Source organism: Lissotriton helveticus, chromosome 4_2 (genome assembly GCF_964261635.1).
Source record: "Lissotriton helveticus chromosome 4_2, aLisHel1.1, whole genome shotgun sequence".
In the NCBI taxonomy this organism is placed as follows: Eukaryota; Metazoa; Chordata; class Amphibia; order Caudata; family Salamandridae; genus Lissotriton; species Lissotriton helveticus.
The window spans coordinates 68,065,940-68,086,888 of record NC_136064.1 but is presented as its reverse complement, the minus strand read 5'-3'; positions in this window follow the sequence as shown (position 1 = coordinate 68,086,888).

The window sequence follows — 20,949 nt, the reverse complement described above, 5'->3', positions numbered from 1 at the left end:
TTGGCAGGGTATGCCCAGACGTGGGTCCCTCGCTCACTTTGCCACTGGCTTCATGCTAGCCTGGCTGATGAAGGGTGTTACCCAGAAACCGGTCGCAGGATGTTTTTTTCCGGTTCAGGTAAGACCTTGCTTGGCAGTTCAGGCTGGACTGTTCCATGAGGCACAGGGTCAAGATTGATTTGCATGTAGCTGGATCTGAACTGAGGTGGCAAAGTGAGCTAAAGAATGTTGATGGATTCAACCCAGATCTGTGGCTGGGAGGGAGTGTCTGAAAAGTTTCAGTGCTCCGTCCATCATCTCCTTGTATTTACTTTTAGAAAGTGGGCATTTCTCTTTGCTCATGATTCCTTGTGCTTTGCAGCCTGACTCCAATCGACATCTGGACCTGGGTGACAGCTACCCTTTGTGCATACTTTCCAGACAGCCATCACACAGTAACGGCTGGGTGAGGCTGGGGTTACATCTGCATTCATCTGCATACTGATGGTCTTCCTGGGATGGTAGTGGGAGAGGGTGTTCACACTTTACAAGGAGCTTTATTCGGTTGAAAACCATAAAAGAAACATACAATTCATTGTAACAATTCCATTAAAATCACATTAAAAAAATTGCAAATGTTAAAATCTCATGATAAGTCATCTTAAACAACAATAATATGTAAAAACAACTTGCCATTAAACCATGTTCAAATATCTGAAAAACAACTGCAGCTGTCATCATCCTATGGTTGTAGCAAGGATATCTCAATAATAAATGTGCAAAATACAGACAGGGACAACTTTATTCTAATATGCAGGTAGTATGAATATTTGATTACAGTTACTGGCCCACTACTTTACGCAACCCTGCAGCATCTGCAATAAATCGAACCTTCCCTTTATCGGCACGAGGCCATAAAAGTACATAAAACACATTATTAGTTCAATCAATCCATACTTGGTTAAATGACTACAAAAATAATCCCAGCAAGAACAACAATTTACATACAGAATGTGTGCAAGTCAAACTGCAATGGAGCCAGGATTGCTGGACTGCCAATGTTTGGACCTTAGTCTCCACATGCATAGCAGATACCATGAGACCACAAACACTATGGATTGCCTAGAATCAGTTCTCAAAATCCTAATTACTGTTCTTAAATCGCGTATGCCCAGGAGCAGGCAAAGTGGAAGTATCCATTTTACCCGATACCCCTGTAAGCTGGGTAGAAGAGCAGAGCATGTTCGATGGTTTCATTGGATCCACTTTACAATTATATAGTTGTGTCCTTCCCTCAAAAAAAGGGCTGATGTACCCCCTACTGATGTTTGGCTGGGTTAAAAGAGATTGTTGGACACTTCTAAATGTTATAAATGTTGTTTTGAAGTTCCCTTTTGAACAAAACTATTTTGAGTATAAGTACAGGGGCTTTGACCCCATGATTGTAGACACTGCGTGGACTAATAACCGGACACTGCTTGCTCTACAGACTGCACATTGCCAGAGGACTGCTGTGCTATCAGGAGGAACAGCCATTTGGACTATTTGCTTTGTTGTGCTGGCCTGCTGCCTGTTGGGCTGCTGGAGAGACTGCCACCGCGCATTTGGACTCTTGCCCTGGCCTGTCAGCCTACTCCTTGTTTGTGCCCCAGTGATCACAAGGTGCTTGTTTTCTTGCAGCCCTGTTCTTTGGAATCCCAGGGAGCAAGAAGGATTCCTCCACACTGAAGCATACATTAAACTCAGCACTTCATCCACCCTCAGACTCTGGAGTGTGGGCACTTTCTGAGAGAAGCCCCAGACAACACATGTTGAGCGCTTCATGTCCCGCTGTGCATGCACCAGCGCGTGTTCAGAGCTATGGTTAATACAGCGCATGGTGAGCACTGAGGGGCATATTAGCAAGAACCTCGTTAAAATTATCGCCATTTTAGCGGCAGGAAACTGCCACTAAAACGGCGATAATGGGCTTGCTAATATGTGTTATAGAATTCCAATAGAAGCCCAGGTTAGATGTGCAGGGAAGAGGTGTGGCGCCGCGGCCAGGGCGACTGACTCCGGAATCTGGGGATCACGGTTCGATCCCTGACACCGGCAGCAGGTTATCCCAGCACCATGTGACTCTGGGCAATAGCTTGCTTAATCTTCCTGACAGCCCCCAGCGCCTAGAGACCCTTACAGGTGATTGTGCGCTTTACAAAACGTGGATTATTAACTGCAATCAACTTTTTTACAGGCGCCCAGTCTAGATGTTATCTCAACCATGGGACCAAGTGCCGCAGTCTAACTGGAGTACTGGCAGTGCTTAATTTCAGCCAGTGATTTCCAGTGCTGGACACTGGCACTGAATTGTCAACACTAACGCTTCTGACTGCCTGCCACAATGTGGTGTTGTCTCGCTAATTTATAGCCAACAGCAACAACAGTTAAATATTAATTCAATATACTTAAAAAACAATTATTATCGGATGCCCAAGCCATTCTTATAGCTTTGGGGGCCTGAAATAGTCCTCATTATCACACTTGTAGGAGTGATGATTGTTACTATCATTGACAGCATAGCAAGAGCAATGTGTGGTGCAAGCTGCAGTGGACTCCTGACTAGTTCCCTGACACTTATTTATGTTACAAAGTAAGCACCAGCCTTTTCCCATGTTCCCCTTTTCAAAGCCCCTTCCTCCGAAGGTACCACCCTTGTTTTGCACTGCTAAGCATTGGACCAGCATTAGCATTCCATTGCATGTGGAACATTCAAGTCTAAACTTGCCAGGGGACCTGAAACATGAACCTTTAATGAACTTCTAGCATGCCTTGCTGGGCCCATTCTTGCTTGGGAATGTCCCAGGGTGAGGCGGGTCTGAAATGTTGCTTGGAGCAACGCCACCCACTAACAGCATGTGCCACTGGTATTCACCTGGTTAGCATCATAAACTACAGCCACAACTGGTTGATTACCTCTCCCCATGACATTTTGGGGTCGAGAACCCTAGCATTTCTTGTCATATCTAAGCCAATCCAAACCTTGAAAATTGATTTCTGCTTCCCTTCTGATATGAATATATTTTGATGAGGCAGTGCTACTCTCTGGGTGCATTTTTCAGAATATCCTTGCATTGATCATGAATGCTGCAGTCACATATCTAGCCTTAGGCCGTCTAGCCAATTCTCTTTCTTTTGCTATGAACCGTTCTTTGCTTCGTGTCTATGAAAAAATCTAAAGATCTCCACATAGTTACTAGCCCAGATCTTCTCCTTAGTGATGGTTAGCAAGGGACTCCCTGAAGGGTTGGCAGTGCCCATGTAAGGAAATCTTACTGACCAAGCCACTTATATCGTCTGTTTTGCCTTGTCCTACTTACTTACCTGGTACAACATCACCACCACCTCCATCCATGTATTTCCTAGCTTTCCTGTGTTGCTGTACATCTTCTTGTTTTCATTCTCCCCTTATGTCCCACTCATCCTGTCCAATCCGGCCAGTGCTTTGATGTCTGTTTCCCTGGCCTGCATCGCTTCATCTTGTCCACCCCCTTTGTCTTTCACGACTTATGTAATTTTTTCCAAGAATTTGTTCGATTTCAACCACTTCAAATAGCCTTCAAAATTGGAAAACATAACTATCCCTCCATGATCCAATTCCCCAACCAGTCTATCCCAGCCTCTTCTTCTCTCATCCATTCCCCCTCTCCCATGTTGCCCACCAGTGCCCCACACACTCACAGTAGGTGTCTCTACCTAGGGATCATGGAAACACGGTCAATCCCAGCCTTTTGTCACTTTTTCCCTTCACTCAGGTCCTCCCCCATGCAAAACCTACCACTTTCCCCATGTGCGCCCTCCACCTGGCTGTTCCACAGCGTCTTTCTTCTTTCACTGCCTCTCCTGGTCTCCATCAGCTCATCATGTCTCTCGGCCTCACGCCCCTCCTTAGCACAACCCCAGATGCCATCCTCATTTGCTTCATCTCCCCTGTCACCCTAGCAACTGGCATCTCTCCTTTCACCTCCCATATGCTCTTGTCCTAAAATGATGAGCCTTGAAACACTTCTATGTCTCCCATCACCCTTGTCCCACAGCCCCTCGGCTGTCCTGTGACCATCACAGGAATAAGAGGCCCTTGACCCCAGGAACTCACCCTGCTTTTTGGACCATAAACCTTCCTATGGTTCTCTTCCACTTATTCCTCAATTCACCCCTGCATCCAGTCTCCTCAAGACTGCCATCGATTGTTTCCTCTATGTCACCCCTTAGTGAGGCATGAGGGGGCACGTTTTCTTCCACAGGCTCTCATTCTGCATTGGCCATCACACTCTGCTTCCCCTCTATAAACCCCTACTTTGTAGCTTATGCCATGGTATCCCTGGCCTTCCAGATTGGTATCTTCGATGGGATGGTCTTGCTGCCTCTTACGCTCTTGAGGCTCTCACCCCTAGTGGTGCCCGCTTAGTCTTGGTGCATGCACACCTTGTCCCTTTGCCAAGTGCTGCTCTCACCTCTTTGAATCCATAGACCTCTCTGTTGTCTCTTCAGTCCCATCCCTTCCTCCTTGTTGCTGGACCACACTTCTCTTTGTACTCTTAGTGTGGGGGCCCACTCCCATGGTCCTCCCACTTTCACCTAGGGTGCTGTCTTTCTCCACAACTGTTCTTGAGGACTGTGGCCCTGTGCTTCGGGAGCCCGACTGCTCTCTCCTTGTCCCATGGATAAAGTTATAAAACACCTTGGCCCAATTTCTCTTTCACCTGGAGGAGAAGAAGGAGGTTGGGAAACGCCTATAAGGCTGTAGACCCCGCGGATGCTCGGTCGTTGACGTTCAGAGTAGTTTAGTTCTGGTATCAAAATTGATAGTGGAGCACTTTTTTGTACAGATGAGCAAATCAATTCATCAAAGCAACACCCTATGTGATGTCCACGCGTGGAGGTAAAAGGACCAGTTTAGTTCTGGTCTTTGACCAACAGAGGTAGTCTCCCTGTGGATTCTTCCCTTTCTCACTGCTTTCAGTCACCCAAATCCAAGTTGCTTCTAAACCATCATGTAGAGGAAGGTGCAGTGGGGAAAAAAGGATGCTGGGGCTTTAAAGCAAGCAAGCAGACTGAGACCCGATCACCTGGTTAACTACTGAAAAACAGGCATTATTGGGGTGCCGAGGAACCCTCAGGTCTCTGAGCACTGGTGCAACTAATCCTGCTGCACTGCTGATAGCTAGGCCATTCAGAAGGTGGGGGGTTCAGATGAGATCAATCAAGGCTTTTACATTTTTTTTAAACTATTCCATAGCAGTAAAGAGACACAAATGGGTGTCACTAAAGGAGGGAAATGAATGAATGGCCCTTTTCAGTCACTCTGCAGCTGGGTGTCAAGTTCCCCTGCTGTGCTGACAATGCTAAGCTGATTTACAAGCCCGCTGAGTCAGACACAGCTGTCACAGGTGAGAGTCAGATGGCACAGGTGAATTATTCACCAGTGTCTAGCAGTCACTGCTTGGCCCGGGCTCACCTTGCAAGATGCTACGAACAGCTTGTGCTGTGTGCTTCGCAGGAGCTGCACTGACTCAAAGTGACGGTTGACTTCCAAGTTCCTCCTGGGCCTTGTGGATTGAGTCTCAAAGACCCTGAGGGGCAGCGAGGCAAGTCACCCTGCTGTGCTGCCCTGCGTCACGAGGAAAGTGCAGGAATGTGCTGTATTTATCCAATATGGTGCTTTTATGCCCTCTTCCTTACCACTGGATACAGTTTGTCAGCCTAGCGCCAACGCATGCACCCTTGCACCATGGTGTAAGGGTAATGGTGCCAGGGTACTTCCGTTGCATGCAGGATTGTTTTTTCACAGAACGTTGCGGATGTATGACGTTACAACGCAGGCTATTACAACACCTGCCTTTACAACGCGGTTTTTACATCGCAAACCTTTACAACGCATAGTGCTTTTAGGCGCTGGCTAGTGATTTTTTTAATTTACTATTCCAACTCCAGTCCCCGTGGATAGTAGGGAAGGTGTTGGATAGTAAATTAAATATATTCCCTATCCTAGAGCGCCCCCCAGCGCAATGCATTGTAATGGTTTGCGTTGTAATGACCGCGTTGTAATGGTAGTGCGTTGTAAAAGTTTCGTTGTAAGTGATGTTTATCAACGTTGCACCTTCCTTCATAAAAACAATTCTGAGAGGCTTTTTCCTTGAAGCATGCAGCACACATAGAAAGAGGAAAAAAACGAGGAGAAATAAAGACATTTCTCTTTGTTATGCTTCACCTGGGAGGCGTAAGATTTGGGCACATTCCCAGGTTTACAAATCCTTGGGAGATGCGTGGGAACACCAACCACAACACCCGTGGAACACCTCCCTTGTGCAGAGTCAGGCAACGCAGCGATTTGCGCTGCATTGCTGTACTCCAGGGGGCAGATTTATGCAGGCCTTGCGCCGCCGGTGCGTCATTTTTAACATGGGAAAAAGTGACGCACCTGCGGCGCAAGGCCTTCATAAATAAGGCCCCAGGTTTTTTAAGCCATTCAAAGCCATACAAAGTGGCTTTGCGTGCCTTCATAAATCTTAGATGCTTGCGTCATGCATGTACCACTTTGCGTGATGCAAGCCTCTCCTAAATATGCCCCTGAATACTCTGGATAGGTGTCTTAACTTCATGGACAGCTTGTACTTAATAGCTTTTATCCTGATGGCTTTAAACCTCATCTTTTCCAACTTCAGGAAGTTTACTATCCCTGAGGACTTCAAAAACTTCGAAAAAAGCAAAGTAAAAATACAACATAGAAAAGGCTTTCAAAAAAACACTGGAAAACCTGTGCAGATGTTTCTTAGGAAAAACCTGCTTCTGCAGGAGAGAAAAACTTTTGACAAAGGCTCTTTGTTATTAAAAAATGTCACCTGGAAGAAAAGTTCCACTATGGTGACAAATGTGACAACTTCATGAATCTGTTTTCTAATTCTTACAAGTTCAATGGGTAGATTTTAATTCCACGCATGCATTGCTCTCCCATGCGAGATGAAGACTAATTCCTTCCTCTTGGCTTGTCTTAACTGCAACGTTTTATTTTATTTTATATGGCTCTGCAGTTATAAAACGTCCCTTTTCCATTGGAAGCGGGGCACAATTGAACATTTTTACCTGTTACATGCCCAGTGTACCAGGAGTTGATTGCATCACAACACTAACAATATAATTGAATGAAAATAAAAGTTTGTCAGAATGTTGGTTATCAATTTGAGAGATGATAGCACTACCAATGTAATGAAAACAGTCTTATTAGATCACAACACAGTTCACTGCTCAACCGTGGTAGCTATGGTGCAAGTGACAGGCATTTTCCCAGAGAAATGCAATGGATTCAAGTAGTACCAAACAACACTAAAGTTGAGAAAACAAAACCAAATATAAGCAAATCAATTAGAAAAGATCAAGTAACATTTAATACAAAGAATTACATAAAATGGTTACAAGTGGATTAAGGGAACCACACATACATTATTTTAACAGTTTAACATTAAGGCAAACACTACTAAGTGATGTCAAAGCACCAATTGAAGTCACTGTTCATGGTAGACCTGGACCTGGAGATTAATGACAGCTGCAGCGGAGCGGGGGCTGGGTAAACCTGTGGGTCACATCACACCAGTCAAAAAGTTCTACCTTGGGACTTTGTTGCTTTTCTTGTTCTGAATGTCTCCCAGAGGAGCAAGGCCGGATGCTGAAGCCCGTGAAGGTACTTGAAGTTGAATATGCTGTCTTCGAGCTCTGCTAATGGTTTAGTTTCAGCACCAAAAGCTCCAAGTGGGACAAGGTTGGATTGTGAAGTCACTGAGATGGCTTCACCACTGTATGTGTCGGGCGCCTCAGACGATGCCAATTCCTATGTTCACACAGTCACTTTTTCAGGTACTCAGGTTTGTTCAGGTGGGCATGGCAGGCGGCCATAGCAGGCAAAGGCTCTACAGGGGTGTTTACTTCTTTTGACAGCCCTGTGGTAGCCTTGAATGCTAGTGGAAAAGCTCCAATTTGGCAAACTGGCAATATCACTTAGTTTGAATCTTTACTAAGGAGAGGGGTTGGCCTAACGGCTAGGGCGCTCGACCTCGGACCTGGGGATCTGGTTTCGAGTCTCGGTAACGACGCCAAAAACCTCCTGTGATTCTGGGCAAATCACTTAATCTCCCCGTGCCTAAAAAAATGAAGGTGTGTCCGTCCTCATGTAACGTAACTGGTGCTATGTAAAGCGCTCTGATACCTGATTCGGTTTGGGTCTACTTCGCACTATATAAAACCCTTCAAAAAAAAAAGGAGCTTTATTTGCTTGATTCAATATTCCAAAAGTCAGAAACTTGTATAAGCCCCCCGAATTGTCTGATGCTCTGAAAGTCTCTCATGCTTCTCTTAGAACTACCAGCCTTCTGGGATCTAGCCATGGTTTGTACCCTTAAGATGGACAACAGGACGCCTTCTAGCTGATTCTTGGAGACCAATTCCTGGATGCAATTTGAGCTCAGGGGCCGTATTACACATTATCACTGTTTGCACCCCATTATGGTGTATGCGCTGCCTCCAGGGCAGACGCGAACTCCTGCTGCCCTGGGGGAAGCGCATTAATGCGAAAACACTGAGCAGCTGCTCCGTGTTTTCACTGTGCAGGCGGCACTCGCCTGCACTTTCAAAGGGGTTTAAAGGGCCCCTTGCAGGCAGGTGCAGTAAGTGACTGCACCCGCCTGCAAGGGGATGTCTGGGGGGTTCATGGGAACCCCTTTTACCCCTGCCGAGGGCTGCTGTCAGAAGGAGCACAGACATTGCACCACTTTTAAATGGCTCACTGTCAGTGCGCCTACTGATGGCTTCTTTGACACTGCGCCTACATCTGTAATATCACGTAGGCGCAGAGTCAAAGGAATGTCCTCATTTGCATAGAGCATGCCCCTATGAAAATGAGGGAACACCCAATGTTGATAGCACTGTTGCTTTAAGGGCGCCAGCGCTATCGGTATTATAGAAGGGGACGCAAATGTCTGCGTCCCCATCTACATTACAAAAGTGTCCCGGGGGCGTGCAAAGCGGGCTCATCACCCGTTGCACCCCTGGGGCAGCATCTGTAATACGCCCCAGGACTCTTTCTAGCTTCTTACCCCATTAGGTTAGGCAGAATTCTTCCTTATTCACATTTTGCTTTCAGGTCCAGGAATGTTCTGAGAAGTTGGAGGTGAGGTGTTATTTTTATCCAAGTCAGTAGCCAGTGACTGGAGATTTGCTCGCGCCCCTCTTGGTGGAATTATCCCAAAACTCAACCTTCTTTACTGAGGCCTGTATTCAAAATGGTAGAAGTCAGGCTTTCATCTCAGACTCCTGCATCCCTTTTTAGATCCCTCCGTAGGGAAATGGGGAACAAGCAACTCTTTTTGAAAAAAGGCGTTTCTCATAAAGTGGGCAGAGAGAAATATCTGAAACACCCCTCTGGGTGAAAGGCTTCTTTTATTTTTTATTTTGTGGCGTTTGATATAACTCAAATTTTACCCGAAAGTATCAGGTGCTTTACATGAGCACCAGTTGAGTTACAGATGGACACATTCATTTTGTTAGGCACAAAGAGATTTAGGGCCACATATATCATGCAATTTTGTGTTCTCAAAGAGGCAGATTCACAGAAATGGCCCGTTTGTGAATGCAAAAAATGTTTTTCTCATGTATCAAACACTATTTTGCGATTCGGTAACCTATTACTAATGTGCAAAATGGGGGGTTTAGGGCATCCCTTCCAAATACTGAATCACAGTGGTATGTATGAATTGAATTGTATATTGCAAGGATTTGCAAAACATTTTCTTAATACATTTGCCCAGAATCACAGGATGTTGCACATTTCTTCCGAGACTCGATCCCCGTTCCCCAGCTTTGAGGTTGGCCACTGTAGCCGTTAGGCCACATCCTCTGCATCTACTACTAAATGGGTCCTGTAACACTATCTTTATGTGAAAAAGAAGGCTGTTTTCTGATCCTGCCACTTTTGTGTCTCCTAGTAAATGACCCACCCAGGTTAAGTGATCAGTGTTTGCCCCACAACAGCCAATAATGCCATCAAGAAGGGTGTATTGTGTCCTGGCAGGAAAACACTCATGCGGTATTGGAATGCTCATTACAACAACTGTGAGAAGGCAGGCCTGCAGAACTGGTTTAAGTCTGCTTGGCTTTCAGGCAGCACAGACTTTAATTTTCAAAGGCTATTTATCCACTATAGATATCAATAATCTAATTTCAAGACAGAGATAGATATTGATAGATTAGTAAGAAGAACTTTCAAGTGAGTTTCTATCATTTTCCTAAGCAAAATTGCAAGAATAGACTTTTGTTCACAATCAGGCCATCTCTAAGGATAAATGGAACGTTACTTACAAAGTAATGAACAGCTTTCTTTAATATGTTGCATGTTCCACTTTGCTACATCAAGCACCCAACCTGTGTACTTACAGGGTTTACTTAGGACTCACATTGTATAGACGTGGTTTCTGTTTTATATGATGTACAGGAAGTGCACAAGTGGCATAAAAGTTGATTTTACTTCAAGCCTGCCACTGTGGTTCTGAACTGCTGTGAACAAGACTGCATCAGGCACAAGCCAAAGGACACTGACACTATTGATATATTTAAAAGCCTACTAATGACCTTTGCAAGGTCACATACAAGTAGTGCCTTGAAGCCCACAAGATCTGAGGGCGGAGTGTGCATAAGTGAGGCATGCCTGATATTTTTATGGCATGTCTCTTCATTGATAGGCTACAAAGGTTCTCCAACCTTTGAATAAAATCCAGGAATTTTTCATATATTGGGGCAAATAAATACTATATATATCATCCCAGTACCCGTGATACGGTCAAGATCCATTTCAGTGGTAAACATAGACTTTTGTCACATATTCTGCTAAAATGAAATTCATATATGGCCTCTGAGGGTTTCCAAACTTATCTGAGCCAGGTAACCAGATCTTCACATCGTTATGTACTCACAAGAATGAGACTTGGTCTGGTCCATCATTTGGTAGCATTCCCACGTGTAAAACAGTGTCCCGCTTCCCCTTGTCCATGTGAAGGACACACTTAACAAAGCACTTTGTACTTTCTCCCTATATGTGATTTATAACTGAACTTTCGTATTGCATTTCTAAAACCATTGTTTGTAAAATATTGAACCTTTACCACGGAGGCAGCTATGAGGATGATTTTTACTTTTCGAGAACCTGACATATATTTTTTTACTGCAACTTTTATCCTCAAATCTGTTGATGCAAGGAAAAGTATGATGTATTAAGTAGCACTGATCACCTGTCTGGATTTTATTTATTTATTGTAGAGTATGGATTTTTTTATACAAATGTATGTTGATGTATTTTTCTGTGCTTTTATGGTTGTTTTATACGTACCGAATAAAGCTTAATAAAAAATAAAAAATAAATAATTTCTGCATGGCTGTACTGTACCCATTTCCGTTCTGCCCTCACACTGCCCTCTACCGTGGCAATAGGTAACTATTTGATAAGGTGTGAAATACTTTTCTTGGGAACAGACTGCATCTACTGGCAGGAAGATATCCACAGCTAGCTAGACGGGTATGTGGGGGAGGAGGGTGGAAATGAACAAAATATGGCATCACAGAGGCGAGGTTTGGGCTTGGCATGTTGATGGAAAGCAGGGTATTAGTATGAAAAAGGATTTGATCTGTAACCAACCAGTCTGTCTCTGTTCTCAAGAAGAGGAAACCTGGCCTCCAAACCAGCTGGAATTGAAGGAAGAGTTCCCTCATATTATTAAAAAAAAACCCAGGGTGAAATACAGAGCTCACAAGATTGGTCTTCAGATCCTGCCATTTAAAACTCCTTCCACAACAAGTCTTCCGGGCAGTAAAACAACAGGAAGTGCTGAAGAAGTGGTCTGGGGTGAACGTCAGAACTTTCTTACCCCCAGCTTTGTGGTTGTCATCAATCGCTGGCTACTGACCACCATGAGAAGAGATTCCCTCCATCAGCACACCAGAACATAAACAAAGAGACAGGAAGAAAAATGAGAGGACTTCTGATTCCAGGCTGCTCCCTCCAAGGGGAAGGACTGGGGCCTTGAAAAAAGAATCCCTTCCTATCAAACTTTGGAAAGTCTCCCTACACCCAGATCAAGTGGCATCCTTAGCCTCAGTGAGATAACATCAGAGAGCACTAACCTTATTCTCAGAGACTATTGGGCAGTTGCTCCTCATCCACTTAAGACTCTATCCACACACCCACATGCACCCAACGGCAGTTCTCTAAAAAGATCTCCGCTAAAGTGACCCTTCGGGGGACCCATAGGACATTGCACCGCCGGCCCGACGAGGAGCAACTGCACAATGATGAAGCACGACATCATTCGGGGTGTGTGAGGGCAACAAGAGACAGGATTCCACTGAGTCCTAGACCTAGCACCCTATCCCTTCCCTTTCTCGCTCTCGCTTCTCTTTCCCCCTTCAGTGAGTGCTTGACCTTTGGCACCACCCACTCTGGAACAGTGCCCCCCCTTTTGTTGACTTCATGGTTACTTTGGAGCAAGTGCACTGGACCATTCACTAGCTCCTAGTCCCCCCCTCTCTTTGTTGACATTGTATGCACATTTAGTGACCATTTCAATGGAAAATCTGCTGTCTGCTAATAAAAACATGATACCACACAATGCTTTATTACATTACAAAATCGCCACCACCACGGTCCCGCCAAGCATATTATGAGGTTCTTCGCTGCCAGCGTTTACATGGCGGTTCCTTCTCCACGTAAACCCTGGTGGCGAGGAAAATAATGCGCAATATAGACAGCGGTTGCTGCGCGACATGGACTTTTCAGTCAATAACCTGCAACACCTGTTTTTGGCATTCCAATTGCTGTACCTGTTTTCAAAGGCTCTGCCATCGTAACAGCAAACAAAAGCCCGCCAAACACAGGTTTGGTGGTGCGGAGGTGGGGCAGACACGGCGCCTTACTGCAAAACTCGTAATCGGGCCCTTAATGCCATTTGAGGGCTTATGCTGAATGACAGTAAATCTGAAGCATTGTTTTTCACAGGAAGGAAGTGAGGGGCATATTACCAAGCTATAGCGATAATTATCGCTAAGCTTGGTTAGCGGGCATTTAAATATCGCCGCGCTCCGACGATTTTTATCGCTTAGGAGCCTTGATATTATCAAGGTTTATCTCCTAAGCAATAAAAATCGGCCGAAATGCATGAATATCGCTGTAAGGTCAGCGATATTCATGCATTACCGAGCAAATGCTCTTAGCCATGTTATCCACCTACCATTGGATAACATGGCTAAAAACTTCTCCAGGCAGGCGTTAGCTTTTGCAGATAATCGCGCTTAGCGCGAATATCTTCAAAAGTTGGTAATAGGGGATAGCGATGTTAGCGACTGTTTCCAGTCGCTAACATCTTGGCACGCCCACTCTGCATGTCATTAGCGATAATCATCGCTGACATGCAGAGTGGGCCCCTAAATGCCTGCTATCGCCTATTAGCTGTCGCTAACTGGTGTTAGCGACAGCTAGGTAATAGGGCGATAAAATTATCGCCGCTTTAGCGGGAATTTTTCCCGCTAAAGCGGCTATATTGCCCTTGGTAATATGCCCCTTAGTTCCTTGCACCCTGCATTGCTCCCCCTGCAGACACTGAAGGTGCATTTCATTCACACCTGCTCATTGCAGCAGCCGAGCTAGGCAAACCTCTCTTTACATGGGAGTGTGTAAACCTGACAGGCAGGGCAAGAAGGGGGGTTTGACTTTTACCATCAGGGATGTGTCTGGAAGGAGAATGGCTGTAACCTTTTCCTCTATCTGATCCTCTGCTCTGCCAGCGCCAGCTCCATTCATTACAGACCCATCTCAGGTACAGGAGAAAACAGCAGCAAAGGTCACCTTGACTAATTATATTCCAGGAAATGCCAGGCAGGGGGACAGGTGCAGGTGACAGGCGAAGGAGCAGACAAAGGCCTTGATGACCTCACAGCAGCAGAAAAACAACATCTTCAGCATTGATCAATGACAGGACCTCTGGGCCAGACCCTTCAATGGCCTGAACAACTCTGAGCTGTAAAAGAGGAGGAAAGAGAGAGGAGTTACTTCACATCTGGCCTCACGCCCCACCAGTCTGCACTGGAAAATATAGTACACACCTCTGTCTCTATCTAGCTCACTTGTGTAGACTCTTGTAAGATATTGAGGGCATCCCACAAGGGGTAGCACAGTATTATTCATTTAACTTTGTATTCTGTTTGTTTTACACTGTGAACAAAGTCCAAGAAGACATCAGAGTTCTATGCATGAATAATAAGCAGAGGGGCATATGTACAAGGAAATGGGGAAATATGTTACTGTGGCAAATTTTGCAGCACCACGCTCCATCATTTCCAAAATGCAGGGATGCGCTGTATTTACAACAATACGGTGCACCTTAGTTTCTTCACTTGGTCTGGTGCTAAAACTAGCTGCCTAGCACCAACACAGACACCCTTGCATCATAGGGCAAGAGTGTCTGTGTTGCAGAGATAATTGTCTAAGTGCAGAAAGGGAGACTTCCCCGTACATAAACAATCAATAATGCGATTTGCTCCTTCTATGTGGGCTGCAGAATGCAGAACATATAGAATAAGCAAAAACAAGGAGCAAAAAAGAATATTTCTCCTTCTTGTGACAATCTAATGCTTGCTTTGCATGGGGTTAGTTTCTGCGCTGTCTCAGATTTGGACATCCTTGTAAATCTGGGGCATCATCAAAATGCAAAGGGTTTTGCAGTGGAACACCTACGGCAACACCCATTGAATGCCCTTTTCACCCAGATACATGCATGACAGGGTACCGTATTTACAAAGTGTTGTTAAGCCATGCAAAGTGGCTTAAAGCTACTTTGTAAATATGGTGCAGGGCATTGTACCACCAGAACATCGAAGAAAATGATGTTCTGGTGGCGCAATTCCCTTGAACATATGCCCGTGTGTTTATATAGCTTGGGTAGAAAATAACATGGCATTCAAAGAGGCAGAAACATTAATAGCATTGCCTCCGTCTCAAGCTAACACATCTGTAAAACAAGTATTTGTAAATGCATTAGGTTTCACATATGTGATTAATAATACGTTGTTTTTTGTTGTACGTTGTAGCTTGCTGAGTAGTTGTACAATAAAAAGAAAGTTGTTAAAGTGTTATGACTTGTTTATGTACAAAAAAGCAATATATTGTGCTGTTACACGACTACTGGTGGCCGACCACACTGGGAACAGCACCAACACCCACCGACCATGCACGCACACTTTGCTACAACACACTCTGCATGCTCCGCAGGATCTACAAGTGGATCCCGGCCGAAACAAGAAGAACGGTGACACAGGCCCTCGTCAGCAGCAGACTGGACTACGGCAATACACTCTACGCAGGAATCCCAGCAAAACACCTATGACGACTGCAATGCATCCAAAACGCCTCCGCCCGACTGATCGTCAACGTCCCCCGCCACAGCCACATCACCCCCCACCTGAGAGACCTACACTGGCTCCCCGTTGACAAGAGGATCACCTTCAGGCTCCTCACCCACGCACACAAAGCACTCCACAACGCCGGACCAGCCTACCTGAACAGCAGACTCAGCTTCTACACCTCCATCCGCCAGCTGCGCTCCGCTCCGCCAGCCTCACCCTCGCCGCTGTCCCCCGCATCCAACGAACGAGCTCCGGTGGCAGATCTTTCTCCTACCTCGCCGCCAAGACCTGGAACACCCTCTCTACCCACATACGGCAGGCCCAAGGCCTACTCGCCTTCAGAAGACTCTTCAAGACCTGGCTCTTCGAGCAGTAGCAGCACCCCCCTCCCCTCAGCGCCTTGAGACCCTCACGCACCTAGCACGCTCTACAAGTACTCTGATTGATTGATTGGTTACTAGTGGTATAGTGCAGGTATGAAAGCAACATTTCGAAAAATGAAACCAAAGAGGGGAAGAATAGAATTAATTGATATTATAGCAATATTATGTGTTTTGAGGAGTTTTGTCAACTTTTGCCCTAGTGACACTGCACCTGCTGCACCATTCAAATCACAACCCTATTGCTTGTAGGGTAACTGCACTTGTGACTGCCTGTCTAGTAGTAAAATATTGCAATATTTGGTGTAAAGAGTGGTTCCTAGATCTTTGGGCCCCGGTGTCACTGCACCTGCTGCACCATTGACATCATGACCCTAGTGCCTGCAAGGTAACTGCACTTGCAACTGCCTATTTAGTAGTTAAATATAACAATATTTGGTGTTTAGAGGAGTCCTGACAACTTTTGGCCCCAGTGCCACTGCACCTGCAGCACCATTGAAATCATTGCCCTAGTGCCTGCTTGATAACTGCACTGGTGGCTGCCTATTTAGTTGCAAAAAAAAAAGTTGCTACTTTGTACTCGTTTAGTCGGGTACCTGGAGCTTTTGTTCCTGGTGCTACTGCACCTACTGCACCGTTCAAATCATAACCCTATTGCCTGCTAAATAAATACGCTTGTGACTATCTTGTTTAGTAGTAACATTTAGCAATACACTGGGTTTAGAGGGGTCCCTGGAGCTTTTTACCCCAGTGTGACTGCCTGTTTAGTAGTCAAATAAAGCAATATTATGTGTTTAGAGGAGTTCTGACAACTTTTGTGCCCGGTGTTACTGCACTTACTGCATCATTCAAATCATGACCCTGTTGTCTGCAAGGTAACTGCACTTTTGGCTGCCTTTTAGTAGTAATATACAGAATAGCTCTTGTATATTAACTTTGTTTTTAACATGCAATATTTATTTTATTTAGCGTTTGAGCATAATGACCTAATGGAGTAGATTAAAAAATGAATCTGATAATGCCTACAAAGTGCAAAGAAAGCTACTGAGGCTTGAATAGGAAATGCTACAAATGTTCTAAGGCATCTGCTTTACACAACTAAGTAATAAAAAGCAAGCATTCTAGCATATTGTTAGAAGCCATTTGCCTTTTCCCTGGGAAGAGATCTTATATTGACAGTGAATGGGGATTAAACAGTATGAATAGCTTTAGTAGAAGCATCATAAATGCATGCAGCTAGGTTAACAAAACAAATGTTCCACTCAAAAGTGAATGAACACAGTAGTTTGCAAATGGGAACTGATAAGAGGCCTCTTTTAAGATATATTACATACAAGAGATTTCACAAGAACAGCGCAAGCGCTCTGCAGGCAAAACCTAAAGGGCTCACATGGAGCAAGAGTAGTAGTAATGTTGTATTATAGAGGTCAACAAAACAACATCTTAAAATCAAAAGAGAAAAAATACGTAAAAGAAATACAGTGATGCTTTCAGTTTCTATTAGAAATAATGTAGACGGTGACCCTAATTGTCATAGGGAGTAAAACCACAATATGAAATTCTGTTCTTCCTGATCATGACTTGGGGCCCGATTCACAGAACTAACTTAAGACAAAATCCTAAACTTACTACCATTTTAGAATTCACAGAAGGCACCTACTCATTTTAGTATTCACAGAAGGCACTTACTCATTTCGATATTCTTAGAAGTTAGGACTCCTAACTTTAGGACTCCTAAATGCCTTCTGTAAATACAGAAAGTCTTAAAATTATGATTTTTCTCAGTTTAGTAGTAGTAAAGTTAGGACTCCTAACTTTAGGACTCCTAAATGCCTTCTGTGAATACGAAAAGTCATAAAAATTAGGATTTTTCTCAGTTTAGGAGTAGTAAAGTTAGGACTCCTAACTTTACTACTCCTAAACTGAGAAAAATCCTAACTGTACAACCTTAGGTATTCACAGAAGGCATTTAGGAGTCCTATTTGACTGACGTTAATATGTCATTGGAAAATAATCCTATTAGGGAAAATAATAGAGAAATGAAAAAGGCAAGTTTCAGAGACTGGGTCTTTAAGCTATTAAATGTAGAGATGGTACCAATTAGGACTATGGTTATGCAAAATTGTTTTGCTTTAGATATTCTCTTGGCAAAAGAGAGTAGAGTTTGGAAGGTGATTAATGCTAAGAGGTGTATATATATTCCACATAATAGTGGAACTTTTGATTCTTTTTTTACTAATCTGACCAGTTTAACTCATGATATTAGGTCTTTAGGTCTTTAGAGGAACCTGGCTTATGGAAAGCTGTAGGCTCCTGGTTTAGAGACTTAGGGAAGAGTTTTGGAAAAGTTAGCGAGTGGTTAGGTAATAAAGGTGGTGGTATTTATCAGCCTCTAGTTCCTGCAATAATCATATTGTTTTGTGCAATTGTTCTGTTGCATTTGCTAAAATTGTTAGAGTTTATGATTAGTTGATACAAGACAAAAGTGGAAATAGACTGAGAAAAGGGAAAAGGTGAATGGAAATGGAGGACTTTAAAATATTGAATATTGAAACATATCAACGTGCCAAAACATGTAATCTGGGTGGGGTACTCCCTAGCCTTATTTCATGGGTCTTGCAATACCTGACCTGATTTTGCTGGCAGAAAAATACAGCAGTAAAAACATCTTTAGGCTTGAGATCAAGAGCAGCCTGGCCTCAACCCCAGTTCCCACTTGACATCATTATGTGGCACATGGGGGGCATGCATTGCTTCTCTTTGCAGTCCTCCATTCTCCTCTGTTTCCTGGTGCAAGAGTGAGTTAAAGATACAGGAAGTGTGGTGCTCAGAGCAGGTGGTAAATGGGAGAGGTAATTGCCATGGAATTGGGAATTTCTGTGGAATATGTTGTCCAGAAAAAACTCAGGTCTGCACAGATATTGCCCCATTCTTTGGAGATTTACCTGTAATAGCAGGAGCTATGGTTGTGTCTTCCAGCTTGATTATTAGCATTATTAGCATCATTTCTAGCCTAGTTACTCTGCACCAAAGACTGCTGAAATTAGAATTAGTCCAGTAGTAAGCTCTACAAGTGTTTTACCTCTCTACAGTTCTTAATTTGAGCTGGTGTTTACAGGTGGTGGGCACAGGCACTCATTCTTGGGGACTGGGCTTATTTTTCATCAATAGACTGTGACAGAGCTTAAGAGGACCAGCGCCTTGAAACCCTCACGGATGAGTAGTTGCGCTTTACCAACCCCTAATTGATTGATTGAAGAGAGAGGAAGACGGCAGGAGAAAGAGGAATATATAAAACAGTCACAAAGTGAGAAATCAGGGATGAAAAAGAACCTGCTAGAGTTCAATAAAGAGACTGGAGGTTTATGGTGATGGAAAAAAGGACATGAGATGGAATCAAAATGGGTTCGCCTTGGTGTTGGGCTATCCCGGCTTTCTGTAGCATCCACAGTGAGCTCTTAAAAAATCTCTGAGCCCCTGCACTAATATTTTTACAAAGTAAGTACTGCTCAGTCATTTAGATGGCAGTTCGAATAATGTTTGTTTGTGCGACACATTGTGATGTTCCAAAGGCAATAAAGCCACTGGAATCTGTTATGAGGAAACACTGTCAGAGCATCTTCTGTCTTGGCAGAGGCCCTGGCTTTTCGTTCAATATCTGGCACAAATAATGACATTAATTCTGACACATCTCAGTTACAATATTTTCAATCAGGTTTTGTTTTCAGTACAAAAAGGCACATTGAATAAATGAATACATTGAAAAATGGAACCTGAGACTTGTACCAGCAACACCCAGATTCTTCAGCTGACTTAATGAGAGGGTTAAAAGACCAGAGTTTAAGTTAAAAGTTGTTTGTTTGTTGTAAGTCCAGCATGTCATCCAGTGCTAAGAAACAATTATGGGTCACATGTACGATCACTTCATTTGTGAGTTCTTAATTGCTACTTTTTGTGACTAGCAATTAAGAGGTCGCAAAATGCAAAATACGATGTACCAATCTGTCTCAGACACATTTAGCGATTCCTAATGGGGTCGTAATTAACTTACCTCATCAATATTCATGAAGCAAGTTGCAATTTGCGACCCATTGTGAATAGCTACAATCGCAGGGATGGTGGCCTGCTGGGGTCAGCAGAACTCAATGTCTGTGTTTGCTTTTTAAATAAAGCAATGTTTTTTTGTTGTTGTAATGCAGCCCGTTTTCTTTGAAGGAAAACAGGATGAATTTCAAAAATAAAAGTAAAAGGCTACTGTTTCATTTCTTAAGAGTGAGTAGTGGTCCGTGGGACAACTGCTTGCTATTAAAATATGTTGGCGGCCACATTCACAAAGGGGAATTTGAAATTGGTGGTAACTAAAAATGTTTTGCTGCTCCATTCCTGGTCGTAAAACATTCAAACATACCAGTGCTATTCAGTATGAGGAAGGGATGAACTAAACATGTCCCTTCCTAATACTGAATCGCGAAATACGGTTCTGTTACAATTTTCTGAGTAACATTTTGCCTTTTGTCCATGGCAAAATGCATTTTACCGGTCGCAGGACTCTTTCTGACCAGTAAAATGCATTGTACATTTGGGCTTAATGAATAATTGCTGAACCTGTACTATAGGTAAGTAGAAGTAGCAGAGGTCTCTCAGAATTAAAATGCTACTTCTGATGCTGTGACCAGCTGCAAAGACTCACTTTAGGATTCACAACAGGTATTTTGAAATCGTTCAACAAATTCTTTCTTAATTTTGTTACAATATATTGCACAGCAGAGCCTCTCATTGCATAGCATGAAAGGGCACACCATGGAACACAGAATAGCATAACATAACATACCGTGACATAGTACAAAACAGCATAAGATAATAGCACAGTACAGCATCAAACTGCTTAACCTAAAGTAGCATGACATAGAATGGCATGGTATGGCATGATATATCCCATACAATATAGCAATGGGTAATCAAATGTTATAGTAGGAGATATTTGATAAATAGCACAGGTAGAGCCACTGGAATTTTAAAGCAGAATGAAGGCACTTGGCCAAGAACCCGCCTTTCAATTTCAAATGTGACTGGGGGATGTGAAGAGGTCTCAGGAGATACTGTACCTGTGACCTCA